This window comes from Miscanthus floridulus, chromosome 9 (genome assembly GCF_019320115.1).
Source record: "Miscanthus floridulus cultivar M001 chromosome 9, ASM1932011v1, whole genome shotgun sequence".
In the NCBI taxonomy this organism is placed as follows: domain Eukaryota; kingdom Viridiplantae; phylum Streptophyta; class Magnoliopsida; order Poales; family Poaceae; genus Miscanthus; species Miscanthus floridulus.
The window spans coordinates 133,491,183-133,505,932 of NC_089588.1; positions in this window are offsets into that span (position 1 = coordinate 133,491,183).

Below are 14,750 nucleotides of genomic sequence, written 5' to 3' on the forward strand. Positions count from 1 at the left end.
ATATTTCATAAATAATATAAATTAAATCAAGTCAAATTTAGATTTGAATTATAAAACTAAAGTAAAACAAATCATATTTTATCTATAAAATCCAGTTGCATAATTAATTTTCAAATTAGAGTTTAAACTATGAAATTCTAGAAATAGCGACATGGTAACCACTATTACTAATGCGTAGATCTCGTCGCTATGAATCTAACGCAACTTGAATGAGCTAAAATGGAGTTAAAACATAGAAGATATGAATTAAACAAGATTCCCTTTAATAAAATAATAGATTAAATCTAACCTCAAATTTTAAAAGTTGAAAACATAACTAATAGTAGTATGAACATGTAGATTGTGAAATTACGAACCTAACACAATTTGAACAGGTCAAATCGGAGTTATAACGGAGAAGTTATGGCTAAAACAAAATCCGTGGCAAATCTGTAAATAAGTGAAAACATATTTTGGATATAAACCGAAGAGACTACGCTTTCCTAAGAAGAAAACGTAATTTGTAACTATGCTTTGGACCGTGGGTTAGAATCTGTAAAAGGCAGGGGCTCTTACGCAATTAAGCCACGCGAAGGGGTTTGGATGAATATCGGTCGTCGGATCTAAATTGGATGGCCGGAATTAGATCAGAGGGGAAGGAGTAAGGAGAGCCGGCCAAAATAGTGCCAAACGCGGCGGCGCGCCATGGCCGGTAGCAAACGAGCTCACCGGAGCGCATGGAGAGGGTCCTACGGTCCATGGCAGAACAAACCGAAGACATGGGAAGAAGGAGGGGGCGACGGTGGACTCACCAAGGCCAAGGATGATGGCGCGGAGCGGATGATGATGGTGCTTCGCTCGACGGGCGACGGTGACTCAGCGGCGCTAGGGTGTAGCATGCAGCTACGGGTGCGGGTGCTTGGGCAATGCGTGATAGGGCGCGGAGTAGGCGGCTCGGTGCAGGCTCGCTATTTAAGAGACCGGGCGGACTTGCTGTGCATGGCACCGAGGAGACGGGGCGGACATGGATACTCGGCTCGGCGGCGGAGTCCATCACCGGTATGAGCGGAAGGACGGGGACGGAGCTGATAGGGTGGCCCCACCTATTGACATAGGAGAGAGGGAGGGGATTACGTGGCGCGTCGGAGACCCAGACCGTCTTGCTGGGCTTCGGCCCGAGCGGGGAGGAGTGGGATAGCGCGCCGGTGCGTCCCAAGAGCGGAGAGAGAGCGACGGCCTACGGAGGGGAGAAAGACTAGGCTGGCGCGCTAGGCCAAAGGGGAAAGAGTTGTAGGCCTTCAGGCGGGAAGGAGAAGCCAAATTGGGCCAGCACGGAAGGAGCGAGCGCGAGTGAGGCAGGCCGTCTGGGCCGAAAGCAGGGGAAGGGGAAACAATTTCTTTGCTATTTTGTTTTCAAAACTAAATCAAATTCAAATAGAGTTTAAAATACAATTTTTAATACAAATAAAAATGAGAAATTTTAGTATGCTCCCAAAAATAAATTTTACAACTTTTTAAACTCTTTTATTTTCAAATTTTCTTTTCTTTCTTTTTTGTTACTTCAAAGTCGTTTTCAAATTTATTTTTCAAAGCATTTTGAATGTTTTCAATTTGAATCAAATCCACATAGTTCAAAGGAACAAATGCACTGGCATGTATGCACAAACATGTTGCTAAACCTTATGATGAATTTTAATTTAATGAAAAATTTTGTTTTCCTATATTTTATAAGCACAAAAATACAGAATTAAATCATTTTAAGCCCATTTTCAAAAAGGCAAATTTTGGGGTGTTATAATTCTACCCCCTTAAGATGAATCTCGTCCCCGTGATTCAGAAGACGTCGACTTAGAGATAGGGATACTCCGTCTTTAGACTCTTCTTTACTTCCTTAGGTAGTTCCATCGTCTTGATAAGAATTCTGTCTTACTTTGCATACCTGTGAATCTTACTCCAAGTCACTTGCCCAACTAATTCAAAGATTTTTGACAAATGCTCCAAACAATACTCTGGTATCTCCAATCACTAAGCACCTTTCCTATAATACCAATTTTCTTCCTTCAAATACTTATCTTCCAACAGAGCCTGACGAATCTCTTAGTTAGAAGAAATTTCTACTACCAACCTTAAAAACATTAATGATTCCAGTCAAGTTGCTCAAACTTGGAATACAATTCTTAGTCCTTGGTGTCACCCGAACCTTCTTAGCATGATTCTCCATTGCTAAGGGCATCGGCTGCAACTTCTACTTCTCTAGGTGATAGCACTTTCCAAGTCATAACCAATTTCGTTCCAACGAGGATAACACAAGCTCAAGACCAACTTAGTGAAGATGTCCTATAGATTCTTGTGACCCTCCTATATGTCACTTTTACTTCCAAGAAGATATTACTTCCATGCTCCATAATGGATAACTCCAGATGCATGTTGGGTAGTTCAACTCACGCTTCCTTAGTTGACTTAATGAACAAGGTACTACATTTTTCTTCCTGCATAAGGACACACCCCACACCTTGATAAAGTGCATCCTAGTGGACATAAAGCTTTTGTCTTGATTTGGTAAAGCTAATACATAGGTTTTACTCCAACCTCTTCTTGGATTCCCTCAAACACTTAGGCTGAGGTCTTTTGATCCAACTAACTTAAAACTTCTTCTAGTAGCATTATCAATATCCTGATGATCTTGGTTAAACCTCCCTTGAACCTTTAATCAAACCTCATTGAGACTCTGAATTTCTCACACATCTTTGGGATACCGCCACGCTTCTGCTGCGCAAACTAGAATGTAGGACACTTCATCTTGTAAATTCTTCAACTTGGCTACCCCCCTTAAGAAAAGATCAATAGGGTAGCTTGCACCTTCTTCTAGACGGATTAACTAGCATAAGGACATCCTGACATCGCAAAGAAACTCTCAGTGTAGGGGCAAGAACAAGAAATCTAAAGTTCCTCGCCAGCAGAAAAACAACAACATAGTAAAACAACTGTAACTCTCATTCTGTTAATCCAATGAAGATTGTAGATTATACCAGTTGGAAAGCTTATAAAATTACCTACAACTTCTTTATAGAATATTTTCCAAATTCTGTAGTTAACTTGGTTGAAAACAGTGCACAAGAGAAACTACTCTAGGTTTTAAACAAGCACAGATGCATCATCTTGTGATTTTCATAACTCCGTAACCAAAATAGCTATCAAGCAGATTCTTGTGCTCAGAGAAATATATTGAAGTCTACTATTGTCCAAAATTTTCTCATGATTTTTGGTCATCCAAAATCAGAGATATAAGCCAAAGAGTGCAGGCTGCTCCAAAAAGATGGTATAGGGAAAACAGAGGAAAACCATAACCCAACTATTTATTTCACTAATCCTTATACCTTAGGCCTATAAGCTAAATGAAATTGTGGGAACACCCAACAAGATCATTGCAATCATTACAAAGATTCAAAACAATTATAAGCATAATGATAATTCAACAAACAATAAAGATGCACAATTCAATCATGGACTCAACTTGTGATACTATCGTTCTTATTGTACTAGGGGTAACAATCCTAAGACTCATCTTCAGATTACGCAAGAAGGTGGTGAGGAATAGTTCTAAAAGCATATCAAATCAAGGAGTGGAGATGAGAACAAAGACTTTAAAATAAGCACCAAGGTAGAGATGAATATCAAAGGTAGAGATATAGTAGAGAAGAAAATATCAAGATTTATAGAACAAGGATTTTATAGCAATTTCAAATCCTTAAGATGGTCAATTCCTAACTAGGCTTGCGTCCTACAGTCGGCATTGCTCTAATACCACTTTGTAGCACCCGGTTTTAAGAACAAAACCAGATACACACCATATGTGAGCCCAGGAAGTCAAATCTCACATATAGCTATAAATAAGGGTAATATCAAAAGACAATGCTTAAATACTTAGCGTATTAGTATAAAGAATATAACCTCAGAGTATAGACAGTAGAAAGACAACTCCGATCATCAGGCGAAGACTCCAAATCCATAGGGACAACTGACTGGTTGATCATAAGCCTAATTCCTCCAAACTCTAGCAATCTGGTACCCATCTGGGATTTTTATCTAAATAATTGAAAATAAAGCAAGCGTAAGTACATGTCATACTCAACAAATATAACATGGGGTTCATGAGGCTCAAAAGGCTGACACTGGTTTAACTGTGATTAGCTTTTAATGAGTCATCTTTTAGCAATTGGGTGGCAACAAGTTTATCACAAGCCCATAAACACATGATCAGGTAAACATGGATAATGAATAGCTTAAACAATTAACCATTAGTGAGCATCTTCATCATCCGTATCATCAGTGTTCATTATCTATTCTGTAAGGGTTCCAAGGCCGCTCATGACCTTGAGAATGGCTGATATACCAGTTTTACACTCTACAGAGGTTGTACACTTTCACTGTGAGTCATGATTTACCCTTTTGCCCGAGGTGATCAGCCTCTTGACCCACTACCTAGGAAGGTCGGTAGGGTTCACAATGAAGCCTTTCAAAGGTTCGTCTAACAAGTTAGGGCCATTAGATTCACTCAGCAAATAGATATAGGACCCCCCTATCGAATGACACAATTCCATCATGGCTATACACATAAGAGTAGAGGCTGTCCTATATCCGATTCATCAAGCCATTCTTACGGCAATAAAGGTAACCTCTAACAAGCTAGAAAAGATCCTCATACTGAGCTAAAGCCAGAGCCATATAGCCCTCACAATTGTACTAGTAAGTACCTGGATGATCACTTATAGATAAGTCCTTAGGAAGAAGAATCTAGAGCACCATAAAATAGCCCAATGCTCTAGCCTCCTTGTTCCATGTTGCTAAGAAGCATCTTTTAATGTTTATTGCATATACCATTAGTCAAGTTACAAGATCATGATTGTAGTTGAGCACTAGCATCATACTATCCAATGCAATACCCCATAGGTATCAAGGCACATGGTACAAAGTACTAGGAAATCCTTAGCGGTAGTCAATGTAGACACATGCAGTATGAATTAAATGATTAAAGGTGTATAGGACAACAAGGAAGATCCCATGCAATACTTGCCTTAAACACCGATCCTTCGATAAGCTTTAATCTTCAATGTTCTTCTTCTTCTTCTTGATCACCACGTATATCTCACCGACTGGACGAAATCATAAAGCACCACACAATCATCCATACAATCATACATGAAGCAAATGATAGATCTAAATTAGAATAGTACACCAATCATAGAAAAATAAGAAAAAGAGTTTAAAATACGATTCTACGCATCGCTACGAACACACAGACATGAGAGGCACGCTAATCGGAGCTACGATTGAAAAGATACAACTACCGAAAGATTTGCTTCATATGTGGAAAAGAAAACTACTTCATTCATTTTAAATATATATAAGATATTTCATAAATAATATAAATTAAATCAAGTCAAATTTAGATTTAAATTATAAAACTAAAGTAAAACAAATCATATTTTATCTATAAAATCTAGTTGCATAATTATTATTTAAATTAGAGTTTAAACTATGAAATTCCAGAAATAATGACATGGTAACCACTGTGACTAACGCATAGATCTCATCGCTATGAATCTAATGCAACTTGAATGAGCTAAAACAGAGTTAAAACGTAGAAGATATGAATTAAACTAGATTTCCTTTAATAAAATAATAGATTAAATCTAACCTCAAATTTAAAAGTTGAAAACATATCTAACAGTAGTATGAACATGTAGATTATGAAATTATGAACCTAACGCAATTTGAACAGGTCAAATCGGAGTTAAAATAGAGAAGTTATGGCTAAAACAAAATCAGTGACAAATATGTAAATAAGTGAAAATGTATTTTGGATCTAAACCAAAGAAACTACGCTTTCCTAAGAAGAAAATGTAATCTATAACTGTGCTTTGGACCGCGGGTTAGAATCTATAAAAAGGCAGGGGCTCTTACGCAATTAAGCCACGTGAAGGGGTATGGATGAATATCGGCCGTCGGATCTAAATTGGATGGCCGGAATTAGATCAAAGAGGAAGGAGTGAGGAGAGCCGACAGAAACAGTGCCAAACACGTCGGCGCGCCATGGCCGGTAGCAAATGAGCTCATCGGAGCGCATGGAGAGGGGCCTATGGTCCATGGTGGAACAAATCGAAGACATGGGAAGAAGGAGGGGGCGATGACGGACTCACCAAGGCTAAGGATGACGGCGCGGAGCGGATGACGATGGTGCTTCGCTCGGCGGGCGAAGGCGACTCAGCGGCGCTAGGGTGCAGCTGCGGGTGTGGGTGCTCGGGCGATGCGAGATAGGGCGCGGGGTAGGTGGCTCGGTACTTTCTCGCTATTTAAGAGACCGGACGGACTTACTGCGCACTGCGCCGAGGATACGGGGCGAACATGGATACTCAGCGCGGCTGCGGAGTCCATCACCGGTATTAGCGAAAGGATGGGGACAGAGCTGATAGGGCGGCCCCACCTATCAGCATAGGAGAGAGGGAGGGGATTGCGCGGCGCGTCTGAGAACCAGGCCAGTCTTGCTGGGCTTAGGCCCGAGCGGGTAGGAGAGGGAGAGCGCGCCGGTGCGGCCCAAGAGCGGTGAGAGAGCGGCGGCCTATGGAGGGGAGAAAGATTGGGCCGGCGTGCTAGTCCAAAGGGGAAAGAGGAGCAGGCCTTCGGGCGGGAAGGAGAAGCTGAATTGGGCCAGCGCGGAAGGAGCGGGCGCGAGCGAGGCAGGCCATCTGGGCCGAAAGCAAGGGAAGGGGAAATAATTTCTTTGCTATTTTGTTTTCAAAACCAAATTAAATTTGGAACCAAATCAAATTCAAATAGAGTTTAAAATACACTTTTTAATACAAATAAAAATGAGAAATTTTGGTATGCTCCCAAAAATAAATTTTACAACTTTTCAAACTCTTTTATTTTCAAATTTTCTTTTTTTTCTTTTCTGTTACCTTCAAAGCCATTTTCAAATTTATTTTTCAAAGCATTTTGAATGTTTTCAATTTGAATCAAATCCACATAGTTCAAAGGAACAAATGCACCGGCATGTATGCACAAACATGTTGCTAAACCTTATGATGAATTTTAATTTAATGAAAAAATTATTTTCCTATATTTTATGAGCACAAAAATACAGAATTAAATCATTTTAATCCTACTTTCAAAAGAGACAAATTTTAGGGTGTTACATATAAGCATCTTGTGAGTTAGCTAACTTTTTCTTTAATTTTTATTTTTCTTTATAAGTTGCTCATCATTGATTGTACAATTATTTGTGTTTGCACTAGTCTTCAAGTTGCTCAATTTTAGTAGATAGCTCCAAATTAAGATTGGCAAAAGTTTCATATTGTTCAAGCAAAGTAGCATAAGCTTGTTGTGAGCTATCTAGTTTTTCTTTTAATTTTTCAAGCTTCTTTTGTTGACTAGTGCAAACTTTAGCAAAGTTAAGATTTTCTTGCATAATCTTATCATAAGAAGGCATTTCATCATCACTATCACTCTCACTAGAGGATGAGCTTTTGTTACCTCGTGCCATAAGGCACACACGAGAAGAGCTTGATGATGAGTGCTTGTGGCCGCGCCTCTTGTGATGGTCTTATTCTTCACTTAAGGAATCATCCCATGACCTTATTGATTTGAGGGCTTTGTCCTTGCATGCCTTCTTTGTCTTGGGTGTGAGCTTGTTTGGATAAACTTCCACAAAGTGACCCAACTCGCCGCATCCATAGCATCCTTTCTTTCTTTGTTCATTTCTTTGATTGGTGAAGATGAAATCTTGAATTTGGATGGGCACACCCTTGACATTGAGCCTTTGGATCATCTTCTCCACCTTGTTGATAAGTTTGATTGATTCTTCATCAAGGTCAGAGGTGGAGGAGGAAGATTGATCATCATCACTTGATTCTTGGTCGTCATCATCCTCATCTTCTTGTTCATCTTCACTTGAGGAGCTTGAGCTTGAGCTTGTCTTAACTTGCTTGCCCTTCATCTTCTTTTTCTCACTACATGTGAGAGCTTTGCCTTTGCTTGATGAAGAGGCTTCTTCTTGACCCATCTTGCGTGATATTTCAAATGCCACTATCTTGCCAAAGACTATGGTCGGGGTCATGATGCTCAAGTCCTCTATATTGTGAAGGATGGTGATGATGCTTGCATATTTCTTTTGTGGTAGCACGGAGATGATCTTCCTCACGATGTCCGCATCATCTAGCTTGGTTAATCCTATTGAATGGAGCTCATTGATAATTAGATTCAAACGAGAATACATATCACGAACAAGCTCATCATCATTCATTTTATAGGAATCATAATTTTGTTTAGCTAGACATTGTTTTTGCTCATGGACATTAGTTGTGCCAGTCATGGAGCTCTTGGAGTTTTAATCAAATTTCATGTGCTGTATTTAAAGTGAGCACTTGGTTAAACACATCCTTGCTAAAAGATTCAAACAAGCAATTTTTAGCTCTAGCATTGAAATGAATTTCTTTTTCTTCACTCTTTGTGGGTTTATCGGGATTCTTAATGGATTTCATCCCATCAAGAGTGATTCTCCAAACACCGAAATCTACCGCCTCAAGGTGATAAGCCATTCGAGCTTTATAGTAGGAGAAGTTAGTGCCGTCAAAGTGCGGAGGCCTAGAGGTATCCATCCCAACTACTCTAAATAGCGTCGGCTCAACGACAGTGAAGCCAAAGGTCCAAATTGAGCCAACCGGCTCTGATACTAATTGAAAGGGGACCGTGATGCCTAAGAGGGCGGGGGGGGGGGGGGGTGAATTAGGCAACATAGAATTCTAACTCTAAACTATGGCCTCTTTTTCTATCCTTAGCAAAACCTATACAAAAAGATAAACTATCTAAATGTGCAACTATGGTTTTGCTAGTGTGTTGCTATCTCTACCACAAAAGTAGTTATGCAAACAATGTAAATGCAGAAGCTAAAGAGTAAGGTAGAGATATGCAAACTCCCATCGACAACTCTAGTATTTTTACCGAGGTATCGAGAAGCGCGCAAGCTTCCCTCTAGTCCTTGTTGGAGCCCCTCGCAAGGAATCCCTCGCAAGGGCCAAACTCCTAGTCGAGTAACTCCATGGATAGCTCCAGGCCTTCCCCACACTCAAGTGGGTCTCTGGTGTGCCTTCCGGTAAGCCTCTCTCGGACTGCTCCCCACCGTTTTCAGTATCAAGCTATGCCGTGGCCTTGTTCCCTTTGGTACACGGTGGTGGCTGAAAGGTCCTTGTTTGGTTTTGGTAATTGAGTGACAACTTAGGTGGACTAATTGTGTTTATGTGAGATACACAGGTGATTAGTCCATAGGTACATGTGTGTGAGCAACATATGCCATGAAGGTGAAAATGGCTTGGAGATGTTGCAAAGCTCACACATGTGATGATTAAGGAGCTTAAATGCACATGAGACATGACATTGAGTCATGTGATCAAGGTGGAGAAGATCAAGACAAGACTTGGCTTGATGGACCGGTTGCAAGCGTGAAGGGCAAGTCAAAGGCTTTGGAGTGATGGACCGCGTGGCGGTGAAGCTTGAGCAAGACTTGGCACCGATGGACGATGGCAACGGTGAAGAGCAAGTAGAGTCAAGATCGATGAACCAATATGATCATGTGATGATATGAAGTGGATCATATCATTGTTGATCGTGTTGGTGCATGTGTTGCATCGACGTTGGAGGAGATGGAATGGAATGCGCAAGGCAAAGGTATAACCTAGGGCATTTCATTTCACCGGTCATAGGTGTGTAGAGAAGTTTATGACCGGGTTTAGGATAGATGGCCATACTATCAAGAGGGGTAAACTTGTTTGCATATTGGTCATCTAGTGCCACTCGAGTGATCTAACTTTGCATCGTCGCTAGGATCAAGTGGCGTGGGAAGTTGAGTGGCTAACATCCTTTGGGAAATGATTGTGAAAATGCTAACACACATACACATGGTGGTATACACTTGGTGGTGTTGGCACATTTACAAAGGAGGTGGTGTTTGTCGGCGCTTTTGGGAAAATGGAATGCCTATTTTCTATTGCACCGGATGCAAATTCTTGTGGTTAGCACATTGGAGCAAGGGTGAAGAAGTTAGAAGTGAAAACGAGTTGATCGCGAAGATGCTGGCGTCGGTCAACTGACCGGACGCTGGATCTGAATGCACCGGACGCTGGCAGGCTGTGTCCGGTCAGGCTGACATACGATGACGCAGAAGCTAGAGTGTGACCGGACGCTGGCTGCGTCCGATCAAGTGTGACCGGACGCGTCCGGTCGAGGTCGGTACCTTACTGGAAACGACCGGACGCTGGGGGTTCAACGTCCGGTCAGTTGAAGCTGCTGCGTCCGGTCAGGTCAAGTGACCGTTGGAATCAGGACACGTGGCCGTGTGCGGGCGACCGGACGCTGAGGTCCAGCGTCCGGTCAACACGACCGGAGCGTCCGGTCGGCCTGACCGTTGCCCAGTGAAGGGGTAACGACTAGTTTAGCCCTTGGGGCTATAAATAGAAGTGGCCTTCGGCCATGGCTGGTGTGGAGCACCTCAAGGGACTTAGTGTCCATGCTTGTGAGTGCTTGGGAGCCCTCCATCACACATATACTTGATAGTGATCATTCGATTGTGTGAGTGAGCGATTCTAGTGCAAGTGCATCGTGAGGTTGCATCGAGTGGCACTAGGTGATCAAGTTGCAAGCCGGTGGTGCTTGTTACTCTTGGAGGTTGCCACCTCCTAGACGGCTTGGTGGTGGTCTCCGTCGAAGCGCGCAAGAAGCTTGTGCGGTACTCTGGAGAAGTGCTTGTGAGGGGCATTGTGCTCGCCCCGCGGGAGCCGCGAAGAGCAACTCTAGTAAAGCGTGTCATTGAGCTACCCTCACTTCCGGGGTAGGTTCTTGCGGCGCCCGACGTGCGGGCTTAGCGGGTGATGCTAATTAGCCGCCAAACCACCAAGTGAGTGGTCGACACAACGAGGACTAGCGTGTTGGCAAACACGTGAACCTCGGGAGAAAAATCATCGTGTCAACCTTGTTCTTCCTATTGGTTTGCATCTCCATTACACAAGCTTGCAATTACTTTTATACATATTAAGCTTGTGTAGTTGCTCTTGTAATTAGATAGCTTGTGTAGCTTGCCAATTACCTTCTTGCTTGTGTAACATAGAAGTAGCTCCCTTGCGTGGCTAATTTGGTTTTAGTAACCTTGTTAGTCACATTGCTTAGTTTGTGTAGCTAAGTATTTGCGCTCTCTAATTAGGCATTGGTTGCCTTGTTATTGAGCATTACTAGTGAGCTTAGTTAGCTTTGTGCTTTTGCTTACTAGCATGTGTAGGAGCTCCCTTGTTGCTTAAAGTACTAGTGGCATAGGTTTGTGTAACCTTGCTCCTAGAATTGTTTAGGAGAGCTCTAACTAGCCCGACACCTTTGTTGCATAATTGTTATCTTTGCAAGGTGCTAGTGAACATATATAGTGGGGTATAGTCTTGGCTAGACCGATAGTTTTAATTCCGCATTTGTATCGGTTAGCCGACGCGATTAAGTTTTAGAAAAGACTATTCACCCCCCCTCTAGTCCGCCATCTCGACCCTTCAGCGGCCACACCCCAAACATGGTTGGTGTGATCTCGCAAGACTACAAGCCCCTTCGATGTACAACAATGGTGTGCACAAGCACCAAGTGATAAGAGGTATGCAAACCTCACTAAACACTAGGCCTAAACCTAGAGCAAGCGTATAAGCGGTGGTCTAATCAACCTAAGCACTTTGCAAAGCACCTACGCTAATCACCTAATGAATCACTAAGCATAATGTAAGTGAAGATCACTAAAATGGTGTATAAACACCCTTGGTATGTTTCCTCAGCTCCACTCTACTCAAATGGCCAGTTGGGGGTCTATTTACAAGCCCCACTAAGAAAGTAGCCGTTGGGGACGAAACCCAACTTTCTACTACTGACCGGACGCTGCTTTCATCCTGACCAGACACGTCTAGTCGTCCTGACCGTTAGAGCACGTGCATTGATTGGACATAGGGCTAAGTCTGGTCACTATCGACCAGACGCGTCTGGTCATGCTGGTGCCGCTCTAGAACCTCTCTAGACTCGATCGGACGTTGTAGTTCCTACGTCCAGTCGATCACCCTCCAGTGTCCGGTCAATGCTAAGCTGTTGTCGCGATAGTGAATAGTGTCATCGGTTCATCCGGTCACTCCTTCGCTCACCATTCGGTCACTGCTTCGCTTAGCATCTGGTCATAGCTGCTGACGCCTGTTATTGCTGAGCAACTGATCGAACGCGTTCGGTCCCTATAAGGGCCGCGTCCGGTCACCCCTACCGAGCTTGTTTCTTCGTGATCTTGCATTCGACTTAGTTCCCATCTTCGTGCTTGGACTTTGCTTGATATCTTGGATCTTCTTTTGTGCTTCTAGGGTCTTGCTTAAGGTGTTAATCATTGGATCATCATATCGCCTTTGTCCAAGTCATGTCTTGCACCCTATTGAACTACAAAACAATCACATGCAAATTCATTAGTCCAATTTGGTTGTGTTGGTCATCAAACACCAAAATCCAAAGTAAATGGGCCTAGGGTCCATTTTCCTTATAGGGGAGCCACCGCCGTCTCTATCTCCCCTAGCTCGTGGTCTTCATAACCAGGCACATAGCTGAGGCTCATTGCCTATAGGTCAATGCTATCCCCACAATGGGAATGAGCAATCACAAAGGACCAATTGAAGCTAGCACGAAGGGCACTCCTCTCGAGCTAGCACGCTCAAGCCATGATCACGATGGCATGAGCCGTGAGTGAGCTGGTCCCTTTCGACTGCACCGCTTTAAGGTCATCACAGACCACTCCGAGGGCAGCGCTCAGGATACCAAGCTAATCACTCTCCGCCTATAGATTTCTCTTCACCTCGGTGAGCTCCGCCTGGCCCTAAGCCAGATTCACAGTGAGCCCGGCAAAGATGCTCTCGGCCTCTAGCTTTTGGGTCGTCTCCCTTTCAAGCGCGGCTTGGAGGGATCCAACTCGCTGCTGCATGGCATCACACTTTTGGTAGGCCTGGCTGCACTCTATTGTTAAGCCTCTCCATGGTCTAGGACAACATGTCCTGTTCCTTGAGCAGCCGATCGACCGCTGCAGCATCCTGGCACGCTCCTATCTCTAGGGCCGCGAGCTTCTCCTCGGCCCCCAGCTTTAGGTCTCTCTCTTTCTCAACCTCGCCCAAGAGGACGAGGATCCACTGGCGGGCTTCGGCATTCCCCTAGTCCCACTCCTTCCTGACCTATGCGGCCTCTTCGTCATCCCTACGTGACCTCTCCGACAAGTTCACAAACACCTTCTCGCCTCCTCGGTGACGGGGTTAGTTCGGCCACCCTCCATTGGGCGGTGGCAAGCTACGTGGCCACCTCCCCACATAGCCATGCTTCCTTAATGAGCTGATCCCAGGCATCCTTCTACTGACACAGGAACTTGGACTTCTCCCAACTACGAGCCATAAGAGACTACGGGGAGACGCGAGTCAGAAACATAGAAAACCAAGCAAAAAAATGACGAGAAGCAAGATCACGTAGTACCTGGCCAGCTAGAATGACGGTGTCATGTAGCATGCCCATCGCATTGCCTAGGGCCTCGAGCACGGACGAGACCCCTATGTCGATGGTCTCCCGCTCCATGTCCTTGGCAGCGTCGTCGAGGGTGAAGAGCGTCAATGCTGGGTCCCACTGATCCATCCACCAAAGCGGTGGCTCTCCCCACATTTGTGAGTCACCGCCCACCAGGGCCAAGTCCCAGGACGACTCCCTGCCGACCCTAGGTGTCGTCGATCCCTCTAGCCACGATGCCACCATCGGGATAGTCTCCCTAGTGGCGGAAGGGGCTAGTGGTGCCGACGCAGACCCCTGCTCCACCACCATGACTTCCTGGGATGCCTCGACTATGTCCCCCTCCATCTGACCCACCTCAGGCACCGTCTCCAACGCCGCCAACGACACGAGTTGCGGCATCATGCCTGTGTTTGGCCGAGACCCGCCTATCATGGACACCTCCATCCATGTCGATAGGGTCGCACCTAGCTGCACCACCCCCACCGAGCCCATCGCAGACGCATCCACCTCCACCTCCTATCTCATCTGCTCCGCCGTGGATAGCCCCACATGCGCGGCTGACAACTTCGTCCGCTTCGTCATCGCCGTTAGAGCTGTGGCCATGACCAGCTACTCCATGCCCACCGTGGGCACCATGTGCGCGCCCACATCCATCGGTCCCCCCGAGGGCACCGACATCGCCGTGGGTGGTGCCTATCCAGCCGATGATGTGGCTGCCCTAGCGCTACTCTCGCCCGATCTGAGCACGACGCCGGCCGACTGTTGCGGCGTGACTTGGAGGGCGACGCTCTTCTTTAGCGCTAGCACCAGAGGATTCCGATGCCTGTCGACACAACAAAGGGGCAAAGAGCATAAGCCACGGTGAGATCTGATTAAAATAGAAGAACAAAGGAATCAGTAGCTCACCTCAACGCCACCGGGCAGCAGGCATGCTTGGGGGATGAATCGCCCAACCCCTGCTCCGTGTCATCGGTATGCGGGCGCTTCGAGCCCACCCTTTGCTCCAAGGGCCCGGATGGGTCAGAGCGCCTCACCTCCGATGGCTCCTGGGGTGCGTCGGTAGTATGCCCTGCCTCTACTGGCTCTTAGGGTGTGTTGGTGGAGCGACCCGGCACTGTTGGCTCCTGAGACAAGCCCGCCCTCTCTTGGAATGGGAAGGGCCCCGCCGCCTGTGAGAC